This window comes from Rana temporaria, chromosome 12, assembly GCF_905171775.1.
Source record: "Rana temporaria chromosome 12, aRanTem1.1, whole genome shotgun sequence".
Taxonomy (NCBI): Eukaryota; Metazoa; Chordata; class Amphibia; order Anura; family Ranidae; genus Rana; species Rana temporaria.
This window is the reverse complement of record NC_053500.1, coordinates 91,924,068-91,936,529: the sequence shown is the minus strand read 5'-3', so window position 1 is coordinate 91,936,529 and position 12,462 is coordinate 91,924,068. Positions and strand designations below refer to the sequence as shown.

General features: G+C 41.8%; 1 long non-coding RNA gene across 1 annotated transcript; it reads right to left on the bottom strand.

Annotated features, from left to right (window-relative positions):
• Positions 1 to 11,027: 11,027 nt before the first annotated feature.
• On the bottom strand, positions 11,028 to 12,258 carry LOC120919611. The gene is made up of 3 exons (XR_005744598.1): positions 12,048 to 12,258; positions 11,628 to 11,723; positions 11,028 to 11,498 (listed from the first exon to the last, which is right to left on the bottom strand). It is a non-coding gene; the product is annotated as an uncharacterized LOC120919611 (long non-coding RNA).
• Between the last annotated feature and the right edge of the window lie 204 nt (positions 12,259 to 12,462).

Sequence of the window (12,462 nt, the reverse complement as noted above, 5' to 3'; positions counted from 1 at the left end):
TCCGAGCGGTGGTTAGTCAGCCAGAACAGCTTACTGAACAGCTTACTGAGGAGGAACAGGAAATGAGACATTCAGACAAAGAAAACAAAGAAAAAAAACATTTAGAAGGGAAATTGAAGGAAAAGGTAAGTGAACCAACAATGCACTAGCTTAAAGGAACCTATTTAGAAAATAAAAGACGAACCTTTAATCTAAGTTTATTAGGTTTTCACAATACAAAATGTTGCATTGAGACATTGCACTAAGAACATATTCATGAGTACAGAGCAAAAAAGTTCTCCAGGTACACAACTGCTAAGCAAAATAGGTAATGCATTCAAAATGAATGGCACATTCCATAGAACAAGCATAACAGAAAAATATAGCAACACTTCATTACGCAAGGTATGGGAATTATAGTTCCTCTAGAAACGCTACGCTCACTGGTACAGCAATCGTTAGTCATACATTCAAAGTAACCTGTATAAGCATAGTTTGGTAGCAACCTGAGTTGGATAGGAGATGGGTATTTCCCCATACAGCACTTCCAGAGGAATAGAGAGGAAAGGAAAGGAGAAGGGAAAAAGAGTCTCTCTGCCCAGAAATTAAGGACACAAAAGATGCAAATTCTGTTGAGTATCAGAAATATGACCATACAGTTTACATGAGCCCATATGCCTCCAGATCGATCATGCGTTTCATGTTACTGATGTTCTCCAGCTTGCATGTCTACTCATCCAATGGGGGGGGGGGGGGTCAGGCCTACTTTAGTGTCTTGCTATCACTGACCTAGTCTCGCCGTGATAAAATTGCCTAAGCTTTTTTTGATCTACTTAGAGCTGGGTAGCAAGGACAGTGTAGTGATTTGGGGGCGTGTTAAAGTAGGAGTCACCCTACGTCAGAGAGAATTATTTGCAGACAGGTGCCACAAATATGGGATGATATTTAGTGATGTACTAAAGACACACTTGCATCGCTTTTGTGCACTTGGTACAAGACCAGCTGGGGGGGCCTGAAGGTGAAAGTCTTATTGCTCCAGCAAGATATGCAAAAAATCTGTGAATGCACCACTACGGCGGAGAGCCAGGTGAGCGATGTTGAGGACAAGCTGCCACCGCTGATTGCCGAGTACCACTCTGCTTCCCGGCTAACCGCACCCATAGTGAAGATTTTGAAAATTGTATGAGAATGTAATAACGTTTGAATAGTGAGGCTACCTGAGAGTGCATTAAAGGTAGTGACCCAGCGGACTTTATAGAGTAATGGCTGGTCACCTTATTCTGGAAAGATGCCTTTATGCCACTCTTTGCAGTTCAATGGGCACACAGAACCCCCACCCATCCGCTACCACGGGACATCCTCCTAGACCATTTCTGGCCAGGCTCTTAAACTACAGAGACCGGAAGATTATATTGTGCCTTCCAAGAGAGTGCCAGGATATCTGCTATAATGGTGCAAAAGTTTCCTTCTACCCCGACTTCTCGACCGAAGTACAAAGGCAACGATCCACAGTGGAAGTGAATCCGGCGGCTGCAATGCTATACCCAACTAGGCTTCAGGTTACGGCCCTGGGGCAAGCACATTTCTTTGATAACGCCTCAGAGGCATCCTCCTGGCTAGATGTGATTGAGCCCTATTTCCAGAACTGACCCTCTGGCTCTGCAAATACAGAATGTGCAAAATCAGGCCTTTCTCTTACCGGGGGGGACAGTAGGCTCCTGGCTGTATGTTGTGGCCTTACCCTGGTGAAGTTATCTACTGTCCTTTACTTGGTGCCGGTTGGATTCCAGACTTTGTTGCCCCATGTACTGATCTGTGCCCTCTCTCAAGTACGTGTCCTGTTATACAATCCCCTGGTGCCTTAGCTCCTGGAACGTAGCACTACAGGCTCTCTTGCTTTACCCTGACAGTGGTCTTCCGCCAAGTTACTATATCAACTCTTCCTCATGGTGGATGTCCCGGTTGTCTCGTGGAACGTAAGAGGTCTGAGGGACCCCCACTTAAATGCACAATGGTGACCTCCAGTTCTCAAGAAATACCAGCCAGCCATTGTGTGTTTACAGACTTATAGACTCCTAGAAACTGCTGATGCTTTAACTTGTTTGCGCTATCATTGGGTGAACTGCCCGCCAATCAGTCCATATCTCATTTTCACGTGGAGTCAGTTTCCTAGTACACCGTCCAATTGTTTTTGATGTTCTGGCGCGTGAGATAGACGATGATGACTGTTTTATGCACTGTTAAAGTAGGATTTTTTTTTAATGCAGCTTACCTGTAAAATCCTTTTCTTGGAGTACATCACGGGACACAGATCCATTGATATAATTATAGTGGGTTAGATAGTCACCACAGGTGATTGGACACTGGCAAACCTAATTACAAGGCAAGTTCCTTCTCTATATAACCCCTCCCATATGAAGAGTACCTCAGTTTTGTAGTAAAGCAATAGGTGTCCCAACGTTTTTCATCCTGAAGAGGGGCGGGAGCTCTGTGTCCTGTGATGTACTCCAAGAAAAGGGTTTTACAGGTAAGCTGTATTAAAAAATCCTACTTTATTGGTCGTACATCGCAGGACACAGAGCCATTGATAATTACATAGTGGGATGTCCCAAAGCAATGCCTAAATTTAGAGGAGGGCGACACAGATCAAAAACATAGACCGCCATAGGATCTATACTGCTGCCTGCAGTACACTACGCCCGAAGGCGGCATCCTCATGCCCTCTCAGGTAGATACCTGGTAGAATTTTGTGAATGTATGGACCGAAGACCAAGTAGCAGCCTTGCAGATCTGAGCCATGGAGGCCTGGTGATGCACTGCCCATGAAGCACCCACTGCTCTAGTCGGAGTGCGCTTTCACCTGAAAAGGAGGATTCTTCTTTTCCAAAGCATAGGCCTGAATAATGACTTGTCGAATCCAACTTGCAATAGTGGATTTCGACTCAGCCTGACCCTTCCTTGGGCCCTGTGGCAGAATAAGCAGACAATGTCTTCCGTATCTGAGCCATAGATTGCAGATACCTTTTTACTGCTTTACTGCTACAGAATGTAGATTCTCTTCCTCCGCAAACTGCGGATCTGGAAAAAAGGAATAGTAGGACTACATCTTGATTCTGGATGAGGACGCAGGACCACCCTGTCCTCATGAATAATCATATATGGCTCCTTATATGAGAGAGCCGCCAATTCTGATACCCTCCTTGCCGAGGATATGGCTACAAGAAAAATTGGTTTCTTTGTCAAAAGAACCAAAGAAGCATGGTGCAATGGTTCAAAAGGTTGCTTCTGTAATACAGACAAAACCAAATTTAAGTCCCATGGGCACACAGGAGACCTAACCGGCAGGTTTAAGCGCAGTGCTCACTGAATAAAGGTCCGAACCAGGGAATGAGAGGAAAACGGTCTTTGAAAAAATACCGACAAAGCCGAGATCTGGCCCTTGATAGTGCTCAAGGCCAACTTCATTTCTACGCCTAACTGAAGAAAGGCAAGAATCCTTCTAATGGCATACTTTCTTGGATGCCACCCCCTGGGTTCACACCAGGAAACGTATGCCTTCCAGATTGTATAGTAGATGAGCCTGGAGGCCGGTTTCCAATGGCGATCCTAGGGGGGGCCCTGACCCCCCAACATTATGCTGTGCCCCACCATGTGCCCCCCCCCCAAAAAAATTTTTGGGGTATTTTGCTCGGGCCGCCGCTGGAGTAACAGTCTCTCCTGAGAGGGCGAGCATCCCCAGTCAGCTCTGCGGGGCATTCCTCCCCCCCTCCCTCTGCTCGCTGACACTGCATAATGCGAGCGCTCATACATCCACAGCCGCCCGATCTGCTCCTTCCCCTGCATCCTTTCCCAAGGATTCCATGAGCACTGTGGGGGAGGGGGGGCCCAAGCCTTCATCTCAGTTACTGAAAAAACAGACTAATTTCTCCCGTCCTTAGGACAGGAGGACAGGAGAACCAGCCTGTAAAGAGAGTGGTGACTGCATGCTGAGCCGAGTGTCAGTCTATGACACTCTTTTACAGCCCAGCAAGTCCAGCCACCTCCCCCCTCACTCTTCTCACATACGAGCAGGGAGGAATACAGCTCCTCCTCCTTTCAGTCCCGCCCACACTATCCCGGTGTGCTGTATCTGAAAAGGGGATGTGTGGGCGGGAAATATGAAAATCAGCAGCATTCCTGGCTGTGTGAATGATGCCTGAGATTCTAGCCTGGACCGTGAGTAAGTGTGTGCACTGCAGACTGCAGTACACTGTAATCACTGAACTGCATTATATCCATCCCTTCTCTCCCCCATCTGTCTCCTTCCCCCTCTCCTGTTCTTTCAAGACATTCACAATTTACTTTCACTTTCAGTTAGACAGGTAATATACGGTGAATAAAATAAATGTAGCGCCAAACGGAAGAGAACCACTTGTGTGGCGGATCTATTATGGCTCAAGTGACACAATGATCACAGACCATAAGCAGCAATGTGCTCTCTATATGCGGGCACCCACACTATGGATAAGTGTGTTAGCTGGAATCTATTAGCACTAGGTTTTAAACTGTGATAACAAAATTATATAATCACCTAAAGTGATACAATGAATCAAGTGACACCGTGATCACAGACCATAAGCAGTAATGTATACGCTATATGGAAACACACACACTGTGAGAAAGTGTGTTGACCGTAATCAATTGGCACAAGATACTATAATATCAAAAATGACCATCATAAGTGATACAGTGAATATAAAAATACACAAAACATATTGGTGTATAAATCAATTGTCAAAATAGAAGAAATTCTACCTTGATATTTAGATAACCATAATAAGTGTACACAAATGTTAGTGAATTCAGCTTCCTGATGACGTATGCGTACATGCGAAACGCGTCGAGGCTCATGGGTAATACTCTTTTGTGAACACGTCACACGACTCAGACCTCCTACACGGCATTGCACAGGCACTTCCGCCCGCTGGAACGTACAACGGCTGAGGCTTGGAGCGCACGCCAGGGAGTAAGCAGTAACGCTGGACAGGCTAGTGCCGGCTTGGGCACACAAGTATGTGAGTGAACATTTCTCTCTTTTTATGTCTTATAAATAAACCGTTTAAAAACGCACTGCACCATATGGGTTTTTTTCTTTTCTGGGAGCCCAAAAAGACTCCACAGGGAGTTGGAGCGCGAAAGTCCTGAACCAGCAGTGGGATCGCATATCATCTTATGATTACATGCTGTATACCTTATTGGATCTGGTGAGCGCATAGCAAAATAGGAGGTGGTGGTGAGACTTTTATTAAAGGTGGAAAAGTCACAAATTTTGTTTGCGGCAAGGCACAATTTCTTCACATTTGGAAGCACGCTTTGAGGATATTGCATCAGTGCACGATTATATTGGACTTTATTTATCTATACAGATTTATACAGTTTTATTTTTATTTTTATATTTATCCTTATTATATAAGTTATTGATTGTCAGCGCATTTGCGCTTCTGAGTTTGCGCAAGGGGGTTCACTAATTAGAGATTAAACTCACTGATGTGAGCATATCACAATATATTTCTTTGGGGTAACCATTGTATATGAGTTTATGTTTATGATTGGTACATGTAGTTAGGTCACATTCACAGGATAACATTTCTTTGAAGTCAGCGCAGTAGTACATGTTACATGTACGAACACTTATAAAATTTCACACAACCGCACCACCTGGTGGGGTAAAACCATAACTGCAGCAGACTTGGCACTATTATTATATTAATATTTTTTACTTTATATATATATTTTTTTACTTTGCATTTTGCGCCGGTGTTACAACTCATACCATAAGTGTGTTAGCTGGAATCTATTAGCACTAGGTTTTAAACTGTGATAACAAAATTATATAATCACCTAAAGTGATACAATGAATCAAGTGACACCATGATCACAGACCATAAGCAGTAATGTATACGCTATATGGAAACACACGCACTGTGAGAAAGTGTGTTGACCGTAATCCATTGGCACAAGATACTATAATATCAAAAATGACCATCATAAATGATACAGTGAATATAAAAATACACAAAACATATATAGGTGTATAAATCAATTGTCATAATAGAAGAAATTCTACCTTGATATTTAGATAACCATAATAAGTGTACACAAATGTTAGTGAATATCAACCACACATATGGGGGTATCAGTGATCCCTAAAAAATCAATAACATGTTCATAAATAGTCATCTATGTGACAAAAGAGTGAACATTCATGAGCTCTCCATAATAAACATACACATGGGAACTATAATAAAAATCAATAGTGACTAAGAATCACTGTGGGCAAAAGTCCTAATTGTATTCGATGATTTAGTCCATACACCATACAATCGTTGTAAATATAATCTCCTTCTTATACACTTGAATCAGATGTATACTTCAAGGTGCAATCCCCAGATATTAGAAATGAGATTGGGTACTCTTACCGGATTAAGTTTACCCTCTACTCGCCATATGATGGGAGCGTCACACAGGCTTATATGGGCCGATTGCCCTCTCTGATCACCGTCCGTCCGGATAATTATCCTGGGCGTAGTAGATGTCACTTGTGTTCAGGGTACATCCGTGGTCAGAACTTCCACTCCAGTATATAAACAGGCACCTTGGCACTTCCGTGGTACTCAATAAATCAAATCCAATTTTAGGGGAGAGAAGGAGAAGAAAAAAAGTGAGTCTCCCGAAAATGGGTGGTAGCACGATGAACATATCTGAAAAACCAAATACACTTAAATTCTAAAATCAAAAATTGAAAAAATTAAGAGAGAATATATATATATTCTGAAAACAGACATCCATGTATGTATAGGGGAGGGGCACTATCATACAGTAACTGTCTGGATGGCATGCGAATGCATCCCCCAACCAATCCCAATCAATTTCAAGACTGATTGATAAATGCATTCACATCCCACTCAACATTAAGGCCATAAGGCACATAGCTTTTTTGTATATCCGCGTCACGTGACCAACATGTGATCGGGACGGCGAGCGTGTGACGTCATCACACCCGTTCCGCTCGAAAGGGGAGTTGGCCATAGGTTGGACGTGGATCTCTCTCCCTTATTGGACGGGATGAAAGGGGAAGCTCAACACTTACTCGAATCAATGCCCTGCCTACTCATTTCCGGTGTTTGGAGCGCACCAAGCCGGAAGTAAAGTCTATATTGACACGCACGCCGCTGCCGATGGGCGGGGGAGCATGGAGTCTCACGCAGGTGGGTTGGTAGGTAACTATTTAAGTGCAGGTGAGTGGTGGGGTTCAGCTATATACACCCCTGTTGAAGTCTCCTAAGACGAAACCGGTCGGGTATGCTGATCCCACCACTTTTCTACTGCACACCATTGGAACATACTTGTCTATCTACCAAGGTGACAAGGCTGCTGTGTGTTTGTTTATTTTACTTTGCGGTGTGTTTTTACGATTTTTGGACATTTATTTTTCCTGTCATTCGTGTGTCATCAGTGTGATTTTTGAAGAATATTTTATAAAATTTTTTACCAATCTACACTATGAGGAGCTTTTTTCCTTCTCTCTCTCCCCTAAAATTGGATTTGATTTATTGAGTACCACGGAAGTGCCAAGGTGCCTGTTTATATACTGGAGCGGAAGTTCTACTACGCCCAGGATAATTATCCGGACGCACGATGATCAGAGAGAGCAATCGGCCCATATAAGCCTGTGTGACCCTCCCATCGTATGGTGAGTAGAGGGTCAACGTAATCCGGTAAGAGTACCCAATCTCATTTCTAATATCTGGGGATTGCACCTTGAAGTATACATCTGATTCAAGTGTATGAGAAGGAGATTATATTTACAACGATTGTATGGTGTATGGACTGAATCATCGAATACGATTAGGACTTTTGCCCACAGTGATTCTTAGTCACTATTGATTTTTATTATAGTTCCCATGTGTATGTTTATTATGGAGAGCTCATGAATGTTCACTCTTTTGTCACATAGATGACTCTTTATGAACATATTATTGATTTTTTAGGGGTCACTGATACCCCCATATGTGTGGTTGATATTCACTAATATTTGTGTACACTTATTATGGTTATCTAAATATCAAGGTAGAATTTCTTCTATTTTGACAATTGATTTATACACCTATATATGTTTTGTCTATTTTTATATTCACTGTATCACTTATGATGGTCATTTTTAATATTATAGTATCTTGTGCCAATTGATTACGGTCAACACACTTACTCACAGTGCGTGTGTTTCCATATAGCGTATACATTACTGCTTATGGTCTGTGATCACGGTGTCACTTGATTCATTGTATCACTTTAGGTGATTATATAATTTTGTTATCACAGTTTAAAACCTAGTGCTAATAGATTCCAGCTAACACACTTATCCATAGTGTGGGTGCCCGCATATAAGAGAGCACATTGCTGCTTATGGTCTGTGATCATTGTGTCACTTGATCCATAATAGATCCGCCACACAGGTGGTTCTCTTCCGTTTGGCGCTACATTTATTTTATTCATCCTGTTCACAATTATCCTTTTGTTGTGTTGGCTGCCTATAGATTTTTTGTTTAGTTTTGCGCAATATTTTCACTACTTTTAGGTAATATACGGTGCAAATTTCTTTCCTACATTCACAGATTGCAGGAAAGAAACTTGCATGATTCCCCCATCAACACAGACAGTGCTGACAGGGGAATATCCCTCCTGCCCAGCAATTATATTCTCCCGACAAACAGTGATTATCACTAGTAATCTGCTCATTAATTGTTCAAATCTCAGCCAGTTCTTGCTGAACCAGCTGAGATTTAAACTGTCTATGGCTGGTCTTAGATCTTAGGCAGCCCATACATTGATCACTTTTTTTCATTCAACTATTAGGTTTAATGAAAAAAAAAAAAAAATTATCCAATTCCCCCATCTACACATTATCCTCCCAGTGTGAACCAGTGCTGGAACAACCAGAGTTGCTGTCCTGTCCCGGCTTTTCACAGAGCTGGTCTCTGTCTCCATGGCAGCGGCAGCAGCACATTGGAACCCAGTGCTGGTTACTTTTTTGGAGCTGATGTACAGAAGGGCCAGCACAATTTGTTGTTAGAGATGGGCTGGGGGGCATGTTCAAAATTCCACATGCCAGAGCCTGCCAGGAAGCCCACACTGCACTGCGCTAATCACAGGCAGTGAGACATTTCCTGGTCCGCAGCTGCACAGATCAGGAAATGTCTCAGTGGCTTTGATTAGCACTGTGGAGTGTCGGCTTCCTGGCGGGATCGGGCATGTGGGATTTCAAACACACCCGAGCCCATCTCTATTGGTTGTAGACAGTTGAGCTCCCTGCAGGTTGCTTAGCAGCATGCAATCCAGGTGATGCTCCTAGTCAAATCCTAGTGTTAAATATCAGTGATTTTATTAATCAAAGCCCACACTTTACAGGCATAGAGCCCACATGGCTGCTGAACATACAGTTGATTATATGTGGTTGTACTTTTAATGCTAATAAATACTGTGTTTATTAGATCTGACTGGGAGCATCACCTGGATCACATCCCGATCAGCATGTCAACAGAGAAGGTTATACAGCATTACTGCTGCTAGGTGACCAGCTGGGGGCTCGGCTCTCTATAACCAATAGCGCCAGCCTTCCCCTGCATGCACCCATAATGTCACCAGCACTAGGTCCTAATAGACTGCCGCCGCAGACAGATGCCAGACCAGCGCTGTCAATAGCAGGGACAGGACAGCTGGGGAACCCCACAGTGGCAGAACACCAGGGCCCGGTGACAAGACAACCTTTGCAACCCTGAGAGTTCTCCCACTACTTTGGACCCTTATGCCGCGTACACACCATCACTTTTTGTGATGAAAAAAAACGCCATTTTTAAAAACGTCATTTAAAATGACCCTGTGTGGGGAAAACGTTGTTGTATGTCTTCTGAAAAACGACAAAAAAAATTCGAACATGCTTCAATTTTTTGTGTCGTTTTTCAAAACGTCGTTTTTTGTGTCATTTAAAATGATAGTGTGTGGGCAAAACGACGTTTAAAACAACGTTTTTAAATCGCGCATGCTCAGAAGCGAGTTATGAAGCGAGCTTAAATGGAACAGAGTGCCGTTGTACGTGCTGAACGTAACCGCGCTTTGCTAGAGCATTTTGAAAAAACGATGGTGTGTATGCTACGTCGTTTTTTAAAATGAAGTTTCAAAAACTTCGTTTTTTTACATCACATAAAACGTCGTTTTTTTCTATCACAAAAAAATACCGTCTGTACGCGGCATTATATTTGCTTGGTGTGCTGGTGACATATATCTCTTGTTTTCTGACACCCTGGGAGGCACCAAGTATAATAGGAAGGGAGCTCACTGCAGAACATGTGAAAGGACTCGTTGTGGGATCGTAGTAAAGGGCCCCAGGAGATATATATATATATATATATATAATTGTATTTTATAGTTGGCCCCCCTACTTTTGTCCCTGTCCCCCCCTAAATATGAAAGCTGGAGACGCCACTGCCAGTTTCCTAGAATTAACCAGAGTGGATAGGACTGGACCTGAGAGTCCAAGTCTCCTCAGAATGTGGGTCTCAATAGCCAAACCGTCAAATTTAGACTTTGTAAGGCAGGATGGAATATTGGACCTTGTGAGAGTATAAGTGGATTGACAGAGCATAACATTAATTACGAAGAAGATTGACTGTCAGCTTTCAAGTCCCTCTAAGAAAGAAGATTTATGGGGATTTCCTTGAACAGGAAAAATGTGGGGACTGTTATTAAAGCATGAACAGTAGTATGGTATGAAGATATGTGGGCCTGGTCAAACCTCAGTCATGAGAGCCACAACAACAATGTAGATATCAAAAAGATTTATTTTATAAAAAGTTTCTTTATAAAAAGACATAGACAGAAGAAAAAAGATATACAATAAATAATATAGAATGCATAATAGACAAATTCCAGACTAACAAATAAAATGATACTTCAAGTGCATAAAGATGCAGGTGATCTTCATTTCATCCCACATGTAACGGTTCTACTAGTTTCGCCCAAGAGGGCTTCGTCAGGAACCAATAGGGGGCAGTAGTCTGAGCAAACAAAAAATATATCAATGAACGGAAGAAAATATGTAATAATATACAGAGATAGTCACATAAATTTGTTGTATCAGTACATACAAAAATGTCTGATTGACCATAGATGTTGACATAATCATAATTTGTTATAAAACATAAAAAGAATATATTTGTTTAAATAGACAAAAATCGAGTGAATGGAGTGTCTGTGATAACTGTGGACTTTGACAAAAATATTTACCTGAAAGAATGGACTGAAAAACCTGAATAGTTAGCCGTTACTGGCTCAGAATCCCAGATGGAAGATCCCAGATGGAAGGAAGGAGGGATGGGAAAAAGAGGAAATAATCCTCTTATGCATGCGGGTAGGAACACCATGCACCGCACAGAGCCTGGATGCAAGCCTATAGAGGAAGAGGAGCCGGAGGCAAGCAGGTACTGTGGGTACAGAATGAAGATATTAAAAATTAACAGATAAGGAGAGAAGAGAGAGGTATAATGAAGAAAAAACAAAATTGTGATGAATAAACATCTGTAGAAAAGATATGTATAAAAGATAATTGTTACCTGGTTCAAATAATGATCAGAATAATAGGAAGATTCGGTGATGAAGTAGTCTCAAAAGAGATTAATATGGATCAACCCAAGAAATTTCTGTCAGTACTGTGTAGCACAAAACAGGAAGTCATTCACTATGAAACTATATGCAAAATGTCAAAAAATTATATAAATGTTGCTTCTAGTGGTACACGACTATTTGGTGACAAATTAGTTTAAAAATTAAGACCGCAAATCACAGCGGTAATAAAAATAATATTAATATAAAGGCCTATATAGGCTGCAGGATATTGAAAGAGCCTAAATTACTCACGGAGTGTAGCATTTTTTATGTACTAATTAAGCATTATAGTTGTTACATCTATCAGAATAATAAAGGTGAAGCAGTGAGAAGGTGGAAATATAAACAAATAATGGTAATAGTATTACCTGATTCAAGTTGCAGTGGTAACTGCCGGAAATTAGGCAGATAAATTGCCCGAAAAATCTATTTAGTCCAGATGCTGAATAATGAAATATCAAAGAAAGAAAACCAAAAAAGAAAGTCAATCAAGGAGAAAATATTTCCTCAGTGTTGACAGATAAATGAATAAAATAGAATAAAGTAACACAAAGTCTGCAAATGGCAACAAAGTGTCACACCCAGACTATTGTAAATACTTAAAAGAAAAAAGTATATGGTAAAGAAACAAAATAATAGAGTAAAATAGAATAATAAGAAATAATCTATGGATGAGAGCATACCTATGACCTGCTGTTGCCTCAGTATACCGAGGAATGATTCCTCTAGCAGAGCTCATGCTGATGGATCAGCTGTGCGGCTCACTAATATGCTGCCCTCAAT